Raw genomic sequence first — 17,384 nt, 5'->3', positions numbered from 1 at the left:
ACTCCAGGGAGAGATGCTCCCCGCAAAGTCACTTCGCGTTGAGAGCGCAGCACGTAGAAGGGTATACGAGCCGCCCACTGTGATAACTTTCAAGATAGCGCGCGCGCCAGTGATCGCCACCGCGCCCTTAGATTAAAGTTCCTCCTGATGCGACGCGACACTCCCCCCCCCCTTCGTGTCTTTTAAGGCTCGTTAGACGGGCGGGGCATTTCCTCTCTGCTTCGACAGCAGGCCTTCCGAGCGGGGTGATGTTTTTGCATGCACCCTCCGAGCGATGGGCCGTTTTGCTTGAACTGTGCTTCGGCCGCGTTTGTCGCCCTCGCTCGCGCGCTTTTACACGCGGTAGAACATACAATGTGCGGGGAGATCTTATCAATTTGGACTTTATACCGGAAGGACATGACGGCGATGGCAAAAGCCCGTCGAGACTGTCCATATAATTGCTATCACAATAAAAGGGTGCTACTCAGGACACCACCCTGTGGTACTCCTGTTTCCTGAACAAATGGTTGGGAGAAAACATTGCCCACTTGAACACGAAATGTGCGATTGGATAGATAACTTTCGACTATGGTGAACATCCTACCTTGCACACCGAAGTGTGAGAAGTCTCTCAGTATTCCAAAGTGCCATGTTGTATCGTATGCTTTTTCCATGTCAAGGAATACTGTGAAGAAGAATTGCTTATGGCCAAATGCTTTGCGAATCTGTGACTCAATGCAGATTAAGTGGTCGGTTGTGGATCGACCCTCTTGAAATCCGCACTGGTACGGGTCAAGTAATTTATTCGTTTCGAGGAAATGTATTAACTGTCAGTTTATCATTTTTTCAAAGACTTTACATAGGCAACTTGTTAGCTATGGGTCTGTAACTACTGACAGAGGATGGATCTTTGCCCTGTTTCAGAATAGGAATCACGATAGCCTCTTTCCAGGAAGAAGGGATCTCACCGGAAAACTATATGGCATTGTAGAAGGAAAGGAGTGTTTTTTGTGTTTCGTGGGAAAAGTGTGTTAACATATCGTATACAATATAATCAGAACCTGGTGCAGACTTGTTGCAACAGTTCAGTGCTGCTTGTAGCTCTGCTAGGCAGTATGGTGCATTGTATGCCTCATTTTGTGTAGATCTCCTTTCCAACTGTAACGTAGGCGGCCGCATCGAAAAAGACATCACTAACTCCTATGCCTCCCAGGCTGAAGCACGGCCCGTTCCTTGTAACCTACGTATAATGTTAATAAAAAATTCTAAAGACATCACATGGTGTCAGAAGCGGGATCGAGACGGCGAAGCTAAGAGGAACAAGTAGCACAGAAGAAGCGAGCGCACAGGACCGAGAACGGCAGCTGCAAAGTGAGCCGACGTAGTCGTGATGGCGTGGGAAAAGAAAATGGCAGCGGACAATGGGCTCCGCCCGCCATAACCTCTGGACGTCGCGTCTCTCAGCCCCAACGAGTGAGAAGATTGGCTCCAAAGCTACAATTGGTATGCGACAGCGGTGCAACTGAACAAAAAACCGCCGGAAGTGCAAGTTGCCAACTTCATGACCGCGATCGGGTCCGAAGCGCAGAAGATTTACAAGACGTTCACAATGAGCGAGGCGGAGAGCAAGGATGTCGAAGCAGTAAAGGCGAAGTTCAAGGAACACTTCACGCCGAAGATCAACCCCGCCTATGAGCGGTACAAGTTGAACAAGATGAAGCAACAAGAAGGCGAGAGCTTTACAGATTTCCTGACAGCAGCGAGGTTGCAGGCTAACAAGTGTCAATTTGGAAACCTGACCGACGAGCTCCTGAGAGACCGCATCATCGTAGGCATTTCAAACGATGACGTCCGCGAAAAACTTCTTGGTGACCCGACCACTGACTTAGAGAAAGCGATCCATTTGTGTCGAGCAAGTGAACAGGCGACGCTACAGCTGAAAGAAATGTCAGCAAAAGAAAACAAAACAGTGGACGCGATCTACGCCAAGAAAAAGAGGAGCCCAAGTAAGCATACAGAATTCAAAAAGCAGTGGAAGCACTGTGGATACACTTTTTGAAAATCTCTCAGTGCGAACGGGACGGAGCACAAAGAAGAGGACACAAGACGAGCGCTGTCTAACAACTGAAGTTTATTGAAAGAAAAATTCAAGCACATGACAACCAACAACGCATGCGCAAAAGTTATCTGTAGTCAAAGAACTCATTAAGCTTACGTGGTTTACAATCTAAAAGGCAAACGGATGGCTCAGATATGGAATCATCTCCCGCATCTTTAATGAAGTACGCTTCCATGAGTTCCCGTGCCCTTTTATCTCTATGTTCGTGCAAGATGACAGTGTTTTTGAAGAACGGTTCTTCGAGAGGCGCCAGACAATCGCTCTACCGAGCGGTGTTTGCGTAGTGTAGACTTTGCCCTGGTAGACGACGTCTTTGCCCCCACCAAGCCAGAGGTCGATGGGACCCCCTTGGCCTCGTCATTGACCTGGCTGCTGCCAGAGATTGTGGAGGCCACTGGTGTGGACATATTGTAGCGATGCTGAAGCACAAGGGCTAATAAAACAAACGTGTTTATTAAGGGTGAACCTGTGCCCACAACTCAAAGGCACTGCGCTCGGAAAACTGCGAGTCAGTCGAACACCAAAGATGTCCTTCAGCTGTTCTCCTCTTCTTTTTCCCCCGAGAGGCACACGAGCGCGTGGCGCATGTGAGCCGGGTCCGGCCAGGTCCTCTTGCCACGATCGTCGCTGCGCGGCACTACGATACGGCACGCAGTGTCGGGTATGCATGTTGACGGCGCGCTATTTGAATGCGGCTAATATGTCGCGGCATTATCCCCTTCCTCAACGCATCGACCCGATGCGTCAGACAGGGAAAGGAGTCGTGCGAACTCTCACTCGTTGTTCGATGATCTGTCATAGTAGGGCTTCATGCGGACTATGTGTACCACCTCTGTGGGATTGCGGCGTCTTGAGGTCTCGTGTCCAACAGATTTGACTTCGTAAGTAACGTCGCTTATACGACGGAGTACTTCGTAAGGGCCGAAGTATCGGCAAAGAAGCTTTTCAGAGAGTCCACGGCGGCGCACTGGGGTCCATATCCACACTTTGTCACCGGGCTCATAAAGCGCTTCAGTACGTCGCTGGTTGTACCGACTGGAATCAACGCGCTGTTGGCGGCGTATTCTGTATCTTGCCATCTGTCGTGCTTCCTCGGCTCTTTGCAAGAAATCGTCTAGGTCAGGTGGATAGCTGCTTTCGTCACCTAGTGGCAACATGGCATCCAATGGAGTGGTTACTCTTCGGCCGAATACAAGTTCGAATGGCGCAACTCGAGTTGTTTCTTGCACGGCTGTATTATACGCAAAGGTTATGTAGGGCAATATTTCATCCCACAGTTTATGTTCAACATCGACATACATTGAAAGCATGTCGGTCAGAGTTCTGTTCAGGCGTTCCGTTAAGCCATTTGATTGAGGGTGGTACGCCGTGGTTCTTCTATGACCGGTATGTGTCATTCGCATCAGGCACTGCATTAGGTCTGCAGTAAAGGCCGTTCCACGATCCGTGATGACGATGGGCGCACCATGTCTGAGGACTATGCTGTTGACAAAGAACTTGGCGACTTCGACTGCTGTTGCGCTGTACAGAGAGTCAGTCTCAGCATAACGGGTCAGATAGTCTGTGGCTACCACTATCCACTTCTTGCCTGTAGAAGATGTAGGGAAAGGTCCTAGGAGGTCCATGCCGACTTGTTGGAATGGGGCGACCGGAGGGTCTATTGGCTGGAGAAGACCTGCAGGTTTTACGGATGGAGTTTTGCGTCTTTGACATTCGCGACAGGTTTTGACGTAGCGCTGCACTGATGCGAGCAACTTAGGCCAGTAGTACTTCAGACGAATCCTGGCGAATGTACGGCTCACACCCATATGTCCAGATGTCGGTTCGTCGTGGCATGCGTGCAGAATTTCTTCTTGCATAGCTTTAGGTACGACTAGTAAAAACTTTTCGCCGTTGGGCTCGAAGTTCCGCTTGTAGAGGACTCTTCCTCGAAGACAGAACGAAGGGAGTCCTCTCGAGAATTTGCGCGGGACTTGAACGTCGAGACCCTGCAGGCGTTGTAAAAGCGGCAGCAAATCCGGGTCATCAAGTTGTTGTTGAGCGATTTCCGATGCGTCGACAACGCCTAGGAACGGGAAGTCATCTTCTTCAGACACACTTGGATCGACTGGTGCGCGTGACAGGCAGTCGGCATCGCTGTGTTTTCTCCCGGATTTGTATACTACAGTAATGTCATACTCCTGCAGCCTAAGGCTCCATCTTGCTAGTCGCCCTGACGGATCCTTGAGATTTGCCAACCAGCATAGCGAATGGTGGTCACTGACTGCCCTGAACGGTCTACCATAAAGGTAGGGTCGAAACTTGCTTATTGCCCAAATAACTGCGAGACACTCTTTTTCGGTTGCAGAGTAGTTAGCCTCAGCTTTCGACAGTTTGCGGCTAGCATAGGCTAACACTTTCTCTTGACCATTTTGCCACTGGACTAGTATAGCGCCGAGGCCGATATTACTGGCATCGGTATGAATGTCAGTGTCGGCTGTCTCATCAAAATGGGCAAGGATTGGTGAAGCTTGCAGGCGTTCTCTTAATTCGTCAAAGGCGTCCTGTTGTTCGCTTTCCCATATGAAGGGCACGTCGTCTCTTGTTAGTTTTGTAAGGGGTTCCGCAATGTTTGCAAAGTCTTCCACAAACCGCCTATAGTATGCACATAAACCCAAAAAGCGACGCACTGACTTTTTGTCTCTGGGTGTCGGGAACATCGCAACAGCGGTTGTCTTTTCGGGATCTGGGCGAACGCCTTCAGAACTAATGACGTGCCCAAGGAATCGCAGCTCTTCAAAGCCGAAGTGGCACTTTTCCGGTTTAATTGTCAAGTCTGCTGAGTGGATGGCTTCCAGTACTATGCGCAGTCGCTCTAGATGTTGGTCAAATGTTGCGGAGAATACGACCACATCATCCAAATACACTAGGCATGACTGCCATTTCAATCCCGCGAGGACAGTGTCCATCATTCGCTGGAACGTCGCTGGTGCGGAACACAGGCCGAATGGAAGCGCTTTAAATTCGTAGAGGCCATCTGGTGTTAGGAATGCTGTTTTTTCACGGTCCCGCTCGTCCACTTCTATTTGCCAATATCCACTCTTGAGATCCAAGGAGGAGAAAAACTTTGCACATCGCAGCCGATCTAGCGTATCATCAATACGTGGCAGAGGGTATACATCTCGTTTAGTTACACCGTTCAGTTTCCGGTAGTCGACACAGAATCGAAGCGTATTATCTTTCTTCTTAACGAGCACTACGGGGGACGCCCATGAACTGTTGGAAGGCTGGATGACGTCATCTGACAGCATCTCCTCCACTTGCTTCTTGATAATTTCTCTTTCCTTTTGCGACACTCGATATGGGTGCTGGCATATAGGTCTCGTGGCGTCTTCTGTTATAATTCTGTGCTTTGCAATAGACGTGCGCCGGACCTTCGAGGTAGTGGAGAAGCAGTCAGAGAATTCCTTTACCAGGGCATATATCTGTTTCTTTTGACTTTCGGGGAGGTTCTGGTTGATGGTTACTGATGTGTCGACGTTGCAGGCCCCTCGTCCAGTGGTTGACGTTGTCGTTAAGCTGCATAGTTCGGTCGCCATACAGAACTCATGGAAATAGGCGATAGCCGTACCTTGGGCGATGTGTTGAAATTCATTCCCGAAATTCGTCAGTAGGACATCTGCACGGCCATTGGTTAGATGAACAAGACCTCGAGCCACGCAAATTGCTTTGTTCAAAAACAGCCCTACGTTTCCATCTGCTATACCTTCACGGTCATAAAATGCCTCATTCTCCACAAGCACCATTATACTGCAGCGTGGCGGCACAGTTACGTCATTCGCAACGACGCGCAGAGCAGTAAGGCGCCGCTCCTCCGATTCCTCCACAGGCATAGCTTGTTCGGTCGAGAATGATACACTGGACCTACGCAGGTTAATTATGGCTCCGTTAGCTTGTAGAAAATCCATCCCTAATATGAGTTCCCTTGAACATTCGGGCAGTACAATGAAGTCGGCAACGTAAGTAAAGCCTCTTATTTCGAGCCTTGCAGTGCATCTACCAAGGGGCGCAATAATGTGTCCACCTGCCGTGCGTATCTGCGATCCGCTCCATTTCGTTACAACTTTTTTGAGTTTCTTCGCCATTTGGTGGCTTATTACGGAATAATCAGCGCCGGTGTCGACTAAAGCATTCAGCTCGCATCCGTCTATCTTCAACCGCAAATCTGAAGTAATCTTTTCGCTGCTGCACCTATTTACGGGAAATATAGCGTAGTCACCCTTAACCCATGATGGAGGATCTTCGTAACTGTGGTTTTCAGCGGCCTCACCTCCACAGGTCGCTTGCTTCAGTTTTCCGGGTGTGGGCTTGGAGAACGACGTCCAGGCAGTCTTGTAGACGCACGTGGGCTGGGCGATCGGTAGCGCATGGGCGACGGTGACCTTGGCTGATGCTGGCGTGGAGCGAGTGGGCTCTGGCGTGTGGATAAGTATTCTTCAATCTCTGTTGGTCGTTCACCATTTCGAGGGCATGGTGCATACAATGGAAAGCCCTGTAATCCAGCCTGTCGGTAAGGGCAGAACCTATACAGGTGACCCGCTTCTCCGCAATGGAAACACAAAGGCCTGCGATCGTGGTCACGCCAGATGTCACTTTTCCGGGGCCTTTGCTCCACATAGCGAGCTACGCTACGCGCTGGAGGCTGGTACCTAGCCGTTGGTTCCGGCGGATGAGGCGCACTGCGCGCTGTCGTCGGGTAAGGCGCCGCCATCGCAACTGCTGCATTGCTGTGCACCACGGGTTGCCTCAGTACCTCGGAGTACGTTGGGATGCGTCGAGTTGACTGTGGCTCACGCTCCGGCTCCCGCATGAGCTGCCTCAGTTCGTCTCGCACTACGTCGACGACAGACAGTGCAGTTGTGGTCTGAGGTGCTTGGAACTTGCCGAGTTCTTCCCTGATTATTGATCGGATTAGCTCTCGCAGGGTTTCCATGTCATTCCGTACGCCTCCAGAGAAGACATTGGCAGGTGAACAGTTTATGTCCCGGTTGTATTGCCGAGCCCGCTGTGCCAGCGTTTTTTCGATGGCTGTCGCTTCGGAATGAAACTCGGCAACTGTTCTCGGTGGGTTTCGGACGAGAACAGCGAATAGCTCCTGCTTCACGCCACGCATAAGATGGCGCACCTTCTTATCTTCGGCCATGTTGGCATCGGCACGCTTGAACAGGCGGATCATGTCCTCGATGTACATCGCCACACTTTCGTTCGTGAGCTGGTTCCTGGTTTGAAGAGAAGCCTCCGCTTTTTCTTTGCGATCTGTGCTGGCGTAAGTAGCCAGCACTTGTCGTCGAAATTCCTCCCAGGTAGACAAAGAGGTTTCATGGTTCTCAAACCACGTCTTTGCAAAGTCCTCCAAAGCAAAGTACACGCGACGGAGCTTCTCTCTCTCTTCCCATCCATTCAGGCTCGCCACTCTCTCGAACAGGTCCAACCAATCTTCCACGTCTTCGAACGAGTCGCCATGGAACACTGGCGGCTGATGAGGTTGATTGATGACCACTTGTGCCGGTGTTACCTGGCTAGTCATGGTGGCGGCGTCCGTTGTCTGAGTTCCCCTTGGCGTGAAGTGAAGAGGACTGAACTCAGGTGAGTCACCTCGAAGACAGCGGCTGGCCCTCTGGTGGACAGGTGTAACTTCTACGGGATCCACTCGCTGGTCGTCGGGGCTACGCTGTCTTGCGTTCGTGGGGCTTCGATTCATACCCCGCACCTCCACCAGAAATGTAGCGATGCTGAAGCACAAGGGCTAATAAAACAAACGTGTTTATTAAGGGCGAACCTGTGCCCACAACTCAAAGGCACTGCGCTCGGAAAACTGCGAGTCAGTCGAACACCAAAGATGTCCTTCAGCTGTTCTCCTCTTCTTTTTCCCCCGAGAGGCACACGAGCGCGTGGCGCATGCGAGCCGGGTCCGGCCAGGTCCTCGTGCCACGATCATCGCTGCGCGGCACTACGATACGGCACGCAGTGTCGGGTATGCATGTTGACGGCGCGCTATTTGAATGCGGCTAATATGTCGCGGCAATATTGATAGTGGGCAGTGCAGCACTGGCTGCTCGCACCATAGGGAGAAGTGGCTTTAGCCTGGGCACTCTAGGCGTGGTCCGGGCTACCGCCAGGGGCCGTTGTGGTACTGCCCCTCGTTGCACCACTTCGGTGAAAGATGTTTTCAGTGGGAATGACAATGAAATCCTTTGCCTTGCTTCGCGGAATGTTATATTTTCCTCTGCCTTTACAGTGATTATTTATCTTTCTTTCTTCCAGGCCGGGCAAGCTCTGGAATATGCGGGGTGACTGCCATTGCAGTTTGCACAGTGGACCTCATCATTTCCGCAATTGTCAGTACTGTGGGCGGTGGTGCCGCACTTAGCGCAAGTAAGCTGCCCTCGGCTGCTCTGAGATCCATGTCCACATCGCTGGCATTTGAAACAATGTCACGGGTTTGGAATGTACGGTCGCACATGAAGTTTTACATAGCCAGTTTCAAGGGTCTCAGGCAGAGTGGTTGAGCTGAAGGTTGTTGCGATTTCAGTGTTGTTGCGTCTGATTGAGATGCGGTGCACATTCATAAAACCTTAGTGCCTCCATCCACTGAGAAGTTCTTCTTCATTTAATGTCATCAAGTCTTCGTCGGATACAACGCCCTTCACTGTGTTCATGGTACGGTGTGGGCTCGTAGAGACGGGAATGTTGCCAAATGCAACGAGGTGCGAAAGTTTGATGTATTGTTCCTGGTGTGTTAGTTCGAGAGGAAATCCCCACTTGCCATCTTTGTAGCCTTATAACCTGTGCCGATGATCTCTTTTAGGCACTTGGCCACAAGGAAAGGTGACATTGCTCTAGCTTTCATTGCGGATTGTTCACAGTGAGGGACACAGTATTTCGGGAAAGCTTCTTTGTATTAAGGGGAAAAGAGAGAAGCTGCGTCTGTGCTTACCGTTTTTGGGGCACGATCGGTTGGAGAAAGCTTCGGAGGTCCCATGGGAAAAGTGACTTGTTCGGCAACGGCGCCTACCACCCAAAACAGAGCCCAACAAGGGGACGTGGCAGAACATGTGAGAAGTCTGCCCTACGCCAGCAGTACGCCGTTACTATTATAACCAAATATGGTTTACCCTAGGTAGGATAGCCACAACAGGTTAACCCTTGCCGCCAGGTAGAAGTAAACGGAAAAGACGACTGTCAATTTCCCCTGGGTGGGTCAGCCCAGGGGTGCCTTCTACATGAAGCCGGGGCCAAAGGGGTGTGTTGCCTCTGCTGGGGGGCCTTAAATGTCTAAGCACCCGGTTTCGGTCACCCCCAGGATACCCTTTTCCCCGGACACGGTAAAGCAATGCCCGGCGGGGCATGGGAGGGGTCAAAACCCCCATTAGCTCGGGTCTGTTGTGTCGCTACACACCAAGCGCCTGCTTGCGCAGACGCCCCTGCGGGGGACCCCAGTTTATTATGTGGGGATCCGAGGCGCGCCCGAAGCCACTGCGCGGGCATTTCGAATCCTTTCCCTCTCCCGTTCTCCCGCGACGGCAAGTGGCGCCATTTTGCGCTACGCGCCGACACTCGTGGTGGCGCTGCGCGCGGTCGGAGAGCCGCGAAATTCGGCGACTGACGCGCGGGCAGGCCGGAACGAACGCTCTCTCTCCTCGGACGCCGCTGGGTAAGCACGTATTTTCCTTCCGGTCCAACGTCCCCTTTGGGAATCGCTGGACTGTAGCCTGCCTGGGTGCCTCGGCATCCTTGCAGGCGTGTTTACCTCAGTGTTAGCTCCGGTTCGTACGCTAAGCCAAAGAGCGGTGCCTAGTGCTCGTGCGCGGTCGTACCACGCCGAGTCGCACTTGCCGGAGGCCCACGCGTAACGGAGATTGCCCTAGCCCTCGCGACCAGGCCCAGTGGTCATCGCGAGAGTGCGCAGCATAGCCGCGAGGGACCTTTTCCCGAGCGGCGTGTCAAAGCTCGCCATTGCGAGCTGCGACGTGCTTCGCGGAACCCCTTGGTGTATCGTCCGCGCGGGAAGCCCTTTGCTTCCCCGTGCCCCGGGAGCGGACGTGTACTGTGTGTGTGTTGGGGTGCCGCAGAAGGCAAATAAAGTGTTTGTGTGTATGTTTGATCGAACACTGTGTTTATGCCGCGCGGCGCTCAAGCGCCTTTGCTAGCTGAGCGCGCGCGGAGCGGTGCGCTAAACGTAAGCAGGCAACGGTAGACGCGGCCCTGTGGCTCGCTAAGCCTGAACCCGCGGTAGTCTTCGGCTCCGGTGAGCAGTCGAGGCTACCACACTGGCGCCCAACGCGGTATCAAAGGCTCATTAAGCCTTTGATTAGACTTAGTCGAGTCAGCACGCCTTTGCGTATCAGGCTCGCCGTGTTACCCGCGTTATGTCTGCTAGGCGTGAGTTTTGTCCGCTGTCGTTTTTAGCAGATACCGCTTTGCTCGAGAACAGGGCCAGTGCCCCCTTCGAGCAGCATGCGCAACAGGCGCTCCCCGAGAACGGTGCTACGGCCGGTATCCCTTTTGAAACCGCGCCGCTTATCGAGCTCGGAGACAGTTCCCCACCGCTCGAACGCGCCGTTAGCGCACCGACAGCTTCCTTTGAAGCAGGTGTACAGACGCTGCTGCAAAATGCCGCCCAAATGATACAGGCGCTCACAGGGGCAGTCCAAACGCTTTCGGCTGTTCCGAAACGCACTCATCCCGCTGTCATGTTGGCCGTTCCGACCTACAGCGGGTACGGTGATCTGCAAAGTGCACGCGATTACCTGGACTCCCTCACACGTTACCAGAGAGCCATGGGTCTAGACGATCAGGAGGTGCTCGGACGCGTCGTCCCAGCTGCACTGACTGACACGGCGGCTAGGTGGTATCGGCTTTCAGGCCACCGAGCAGCAACCCTCGATGAGTTCCGCGCGGCCTTCCTGCGCGAATTCTTACCCGCTGACTACGAGAGTAGGATGCGGCGCGAGCTCGAGCTCCGCACGCAAGCTCCTGATGAGTCGCTTCAGGAGTACGTACGCGCGATGGAAGACCTTTTCTCTATCGCTGAGCCCAGAGCTTCGAACGAGGAACGCGTCGAACGGGTGATTAGGCAGGCGCATCCGACCTTTTCGGCGTACCTGCGCGGCAGCCGCTTCCGAGATTTAGAGGAATTGGCCGCCGAGGCTAAGCGCATTCAAGGCGACATTCTCGCCGCGCGTGCCTATCGCCCGCCACCGCCAGCCAGCGAGGCCCTTGAACCACGCTGCGCATGGGGAGGGACCGTACCCTTTCCCCAACGGCAACAGCCCGCCGGAGCTGCCTTTGCGGCTACCGCTGCAAGCGGGCGCAGTTGGGAAGTGAGCGATCGCGCGTTAGATCCCTACACGTACGGGAGGCGCGCAGCCTGTGCTGCACCGCAACTCGACACGCGCGAACAGGGACGCAATCCGCCCCAACGCACCGCTGAGGGTGACGCTCGTCATAACAGATCCTTTGATCAACAGGCGAACCGACCCCTGCCGCTAGAGGCTGCTCCTCCTCGGGAGAGGGGCCGCGACTGCGCATCTTCCCTTTCCCGGGACGGAATGCGCTGCTTCCGCTGCCGCGAGCGAGGGCACATTGCGAGGGAGTGTCCCGTATCTAGGCCTCCTGTGAGGCAGGGAAACGGGGGCGCGGGTCGTTCGTGAAGGCACGAGCGGCCGAACCCTTGCTTCTCCCCTCCGCGTACCGGGCAAGCAGTCTTGCTGGTGCGCACGCGCCGTTTATTTCGGTCATTATTGCCGGCCGCGAATTTTCGGCGTTGCTAGACACGGGCGCGAGCGCTTCGTTGTTTGGCGAGCAGGTTTTGTCCCACTTGCGGAAGCACTCGGTGCGCTTGCGAGACAGCCGAACGACATTCACCCTCGCGAAAGGCGTGGCCCAGTCGGCTGGCGCCGCAAGGTTGACTGTCACATGGGGAGATCGAAGGAGACGCACGCGTTTCGTTCATCTTCCAGGGCTCAGTGTTCCTGTGATTCTCGGTCGGGACTTTCTCCTAAAAACCGGTATCGTTGTGGACATTGCGAATGGCGGCTATCGCGACGGACCTTTTTCCCAGCTCAAGCCGTTCATCAGCCCGCCGGCGTATACAACTGCCTGTGCAGTAGAGGCGTCGGAACCGTGTCGCGTGCAAAGTTCGGGGGCAGGCCCCTGCGCTATGCGCTCGTCGGCTCAAAATCCCCATCGGGATCGAGCGGCACGACACGCAGAGGCTCCGCATCCTTTGACCGCCTGTGCGACTCATTTGGATGATACACAGAAGGCTCGTTTGTCGGCACTGTTACGCGAGTACGACGAGCTCTTCACCGATCAGCCGGGCTGTACTGAGTTGGTGAGCCACGCGATCGAAACTGGCGACGCGCTTCCTTTGAAGTGTAACCCCAGGCCCGTCAGCCTGGCCAAGAGGCAGGTTATCGACGGCTTGCTGGACGATATGCTTTCAGCTGGCATTGTTCGCCGTTCGTCCAGCGCCTGGGCGTCTCCAATTGTGTTGGTGCCTAAGAAAGATGGCAGTCATCGCCTGTGCGTAGACTACCGCCGTCTGAACGGAGTGACTCGTAAGGATGCCTATCCGCTCCCCACGATTAGCTCCATCGTAGGAAACCTCGGCACTGCGCGGTACTTCACCACGTTAGATGCCTCCAAAGGTTACCTACAGGTCCGGATGGATGAGCGTGACCGGTGCAAGACCGCGTTCACCTCCCACAGAGGGTTGTTTGAGTTCACTCGTATGCCCTTTGGTCTTTGTAATGCTCCTGCGACTTTTCAGAGACTCATGGACCGCGTCCTCGGGGAAGCAAAGTGGTCATACTGCATGTGCTACCTCGACGACATCGTGATTTATTCACAAACCTTCGAAGAGCACTTGGCCCATGTTGCTGATGTGCTCGGGAGGGTGAGGGCTGCCGGGATGACGTTAAATTCCGCGAAAGCCCAATTAGCGCAGACTCGAGTTCAGTTACTTGGGTTTACGCTGGGCGAAGGCTCCATTGAGCCAGACCGGGAGAAACTTCGAGCAATCCTCGATTTCCCCGCGCCCAAGGACGTACGCGGCCTGCGCCGCTTTCTTGGAATGGCCAACTTTTACCGGTCGTTCATTCCGTCCTGTGCCCGAGTGCAGGCGCCCTTGACCAAGCTCTTGGGTAAGTCTGCGGTGTGGCGATGGGGACCTGAGCAGCAAGAGACTTTTTGCCATCTGTCTAGCGCCATTGCGGAGACAGCGCAGCTCAAGCTCCCCGACCTGACCAGACCGTTTGTTGTCCAGACTGACGCGAGTGATCTGGGATTAGGAGCAGTTCTCCTACAGGAATACGATGGCGTGTTGCAGCCGCTGGCCTTTGCCAGCCGCTCGCTGATACCCGCGGAGAAGAATTATTCCGTGACTGAGAGGGAGTGCCTCGCCATCGTGTTTGCACTGCGTAAGTTTGACGTCTACCTGGATGGGACGAAGTTCGTGGTGCAAACAGATCACAGCGCGCTAAGCTGGCTGATGCGGCTCCGTGAGCCTGCGGGCAGGCTGGCGCGCTGGGCTCTCCTAATACAGCATTATGACTTTTCAGTGCAGTATCGGAAGGGGAGCACTAACGTGGTAGCTGACGCGCTATCTCGTGCCCCAGTGTCTACCGGGAGCCTGGATCCCGGTGCGACAGCCGCAAGCGGTGCCTTTGCGCAAGCAAGCGTCGGGGGCGAAACGGCGGCCGAGCCGCCGAGCGGAGAGAAGGGTGAGTGCGCCGACGAGCGAACCCTTTCCGCGAGCCAGGCAAGCAGCGCGCCGCAAAGCGGGCGAGAGGGTGAGCTACTCGTAAGCGAACCCATGACGCCGACGCAGGCGGAAGCGATGGCTGCAGTCCTGAGTGGGAACGATACCAGGCTCCCCTTTGGGAGAATGGGAATCGCTTTCAGCAGGCAAGAGCTACTGAAGGCCCAGCAAGATGATCCGTTTTGTCGTGAGTTGAGCGACGGTCTCAGGGAGACGGAGCGCCGTGACGCTGCTGGTAGTGCGGCGGGCGCAGGGGGACGGGAACCGGCGTGTGTCGCTGGGTCCCCCGCGGATACATACTTGCTGGACCATGACGGGCTCCTGCTGAAATACATAGCCACCGATGAGGAGTCCTGTGGACCCGTTTAAGGTGGTTATGCCCAAAAGTCTGAGAGCCGCACTGTTGCGATCCTCTCACGACGAACCCATGGCCGGTCACCTGAGTGGCTCCAAAGTTTTTGCAAAACTGAGCAAGACTGTGACCTGGCTTGGCATGAAGCGTGACATTTTCCGCTATTGCCGTTCCTGCCATGTCTGTCAAGCGGTGAAATCAAGGGGTGGCAAGCCGCCCGGCCTGATGAAACCGATTGTCAGTGAGCGTCCGTGGCAAGTAGCCACCTGCGATCTAATGGGGCCGTTCCCCAGAAGCAAGCAGGGGTTCATACATCTGATGGTAGTCGTGGATCATTTTTCGAAGTGGGTGGAATTGTTTCCGCTTCGGAAGGTGACAGCGCGAGCGGTGCTTGAGAGGCTGCAGGAAGTGTTTTGTCGGTTCGGCTTTCCGGAAAGACTAATTACTGACAACGCGTCGTATTTCACCGCTCGGGTGTTTGGTGATACGTGCCGTTCCCTAGGAATTAATCACTGCACCACTTCACCCTACCATCCCCAGTCCAATTTGACGGAGCGAACCAATCGTACGCTCAAACCGATGTTGGCGGCCTTTGCCGAAAGTCAAAAGGACTGGGCAGACCATTTGAGTGAGCTCGCGTTCGCAATCCGAACCTCCGAGAATCGCTCTACTGGTTTCTCTCCTGCTTTTCTCAACTTCGGAAGGGAGTTGGCAAATCCGGTGACCAGTGTCATGCAATGCCAGCTCGGAGACGAGGAAGCACCAGCAGACTGTTCTGCTTACACATCGAAGCTTCGGGACAGGCTTTGTCGAGCTCTCTGTAGAGCAAGGCAGAGTTTGGCATCGGCCAGGGCTGCGCAGAAGGCCCAGTATGACCAGAAACATCGCCATCTTTCATTTAAGGTAGGTGATCTTGTCCTGAAGCGCAACCACGCTCTTAGCGACGCGAGCAAGGGGTTCTCAGCCTCGCTCGCTCCTAAGTGGCTTGGTCCGTACCGAGTGGAGAAAGCTTGGACTCCGCTCGCGTACTTGCTGAAAGATCCCCTTTCGGGAAAACTCAGCCGTGCCCACATCGCAGACCTGAAAGCCTTTGCGTCGAGGTCGGACGAGCTCCCGCCAGCGCCCAGTGGCACTGCGCGCAAGCGACGGGGCACACCCGGGGCGGCGGACCGCATTCGGACCACGCACCGGTATAACCTGAGGAAGCGGTCACCTTAGTGATTTCGCGCCGGACGGCGGACTTATTTCCGCAACCGAAGGCCCTCACATTGCTATCTAGCCTCAGTTGCCTAACTTCTTTACGGCCTGTGCTCGCAAAGAAGTAAGCCCCGCCCAGTTTGCTGCTATTTTTGTTTGTTTGAGTGTTCATGTTTACACTTGATGTGTTTCTCATAGTTTTTTTTGTTCGCATATGGAGTGTCATTTTGTTGTGTTTGCTTTTCGCTCTGTTTTTTTTCTTTCGCCTGCGGAAGGGGTCGTGCATACTGGTGCTCATGCGGGGGGAGAGGTACGAAGGACGCTACGCGCCTTCCATCGCGTGGCGCGTTGGGAGAAGCCCGTCTTCGGAGCTGTGTATGCGTGTGTGTGTGTACGTGCGTGGTGGATCTGTGCGTGCCCTGGAAGTGTGCGGCGTGGTGACGACACCATATGAAACCACCTTCACCCTATCGCCGGGGACCCTGGAGGTGTTCGGGAACCCGCTGACGTCAGGCGGACCGCCCGGCTGTGTCCTTGTCTCGGCCGTCGTCGAGAAGCCTAGCTGCCGTCTGCCTCACGGCTGCTGCGTGAGGTTAGCTGACATGGCAGCTGCGCCCGGCTCTCTGCCGACGCCGGGACGCCTTGCAGCCAATTTGGTTTGGCGTCAGGTTTACAGCAGAACGACCGGCAGTCCCACCGAGGTCTTTCGTCATCCAGCCGGGAATTCGGGACCTCCGAACCACCACCGAAGCGGCGTTCGTCGGACTCGCGGGTCTGTCGTCGACTAGAGCGACGAGCCGAAGGTGAGCCCGTTCCGGGCATGCGGACATTAAACAGGCCTCTTGCCTCGCACTCTGGCCAGCAACATTATGCGCCGCCTCCCCTCCGCGCCGTGGACGCTCTCCCGTGTGAGCATCACGAACACTCGCATTAATTTCTTTTACCCCCTTCCGTAGCACCATATTGTATAGTATAGTGTATTTCAAGTGTATTGTGTTATTATTTCTATTTTTTTCATTTTTTTATTTGTAGAGTAATTAGCAGCAGTTGTGGGCCTGGGCTGAGGTTAGCTGTTGCTCATTGCATAACGCCTTTGCATGCATGGGCGACGACCGGCTGCCTTTGCAGAACGGTATAGGGTGATTTAAGGAGAGGAGGATGTGGGGATCCGAGGCGCGCCCGAAGCCACTGCGCGGGCATTTCGAATCCTTTCCCTCTCCCGTTCTCCCGCGACGGCAAGTGGCGCCATTTTGCGCTACGCGCCGACACTCGTGGTGGCGCTGCGCGCGGTCGGAGAGCCGCGAAATTCGGCGACTGACGCGCGGGCAGGCCGGAACGAACGCTCTCTCTCCTCGGACGCCGCTGGGTAAGCACGTATTTTCCTTCCGGTCCAACGTCCCCTTTGGGAATCGCTGGACTGTAGCCTGCCTGGGTGCCTCGGCATCCTTGCAGGCGTGTTTACCTCAGTGTTAGCTCCGGTTCGTACGCTAAGCCAGAGAGCGGTGCCTAGTGCTCGTGCGCGGTCGTACCACGCCGAGTCGCACTTGCCGGAGGCCCACGCGTACGGAGATTGCCCTAGCCCTCGCGACCAGGCCCAGTGGTCATCGCGAGAGTGCGCAGCATAGCCGCGAGGGACCCTTTTCCCGAGCGGCGTGTCAAAGCTCGCCATTGCGAGCTGCGACGTGCTTCGCGGAACCCCTTGGTGTATCGTCCGCGCGGGAAGCCCTTTGCTTCCCCGTGCCCCGGGAGCGGACGTGTACTGTGTGTGTGTTGGGGTGCCGCAGAAGGCAAATAAAGTGTTTGTGTGTATGTTTGATCGAACACTGTGTTTATGCCGCGCGGCGCTCAGCGCCTTTGCTAGCTGAGCGCGCGCGGAGCGGTGCGCTAAACTTAGCAGGCAACGGTAGACGCGGCCCTGTGGCTCGCTAAGC

General features: G+C 54.8%; 1 protein-coding gene across 1 annotated transcript in view; it reads right to left on the bottom strand.

The window, feature by feature from the left end:
* Positions 1 to 17,384, bottom strand: part of LOC119383923 (transmembrane protein KIAA1109) — a 199,247-nt gene that overhangs the window by 20,511 nt on the left and 161,352 nt on the right. The gene's annotated exons all lie outside the window — the stretch shown is intronic.

This window comes from Rhipicephalus sanguineus, chromosome 2 (genome assembly GCF_013339695.2).
Source record: "Rhipicephalus sanguineus isolate Rsan-2018 chromosome 2, BIME_Rsan_1.4, whole genome shotgun sequence".
NCBI classification, from domain to species: Eukaryota; Metazoa; Arthropoda; class Arachnida; order Ixodida; family Ixodidae; genus Rhipicephalus; species Rhipicephalus sanguineus.
Note: the sequence above shows the minus strand (reverse complement) of the source record. Positions and strands in the feature narration are given on the sequence as shown.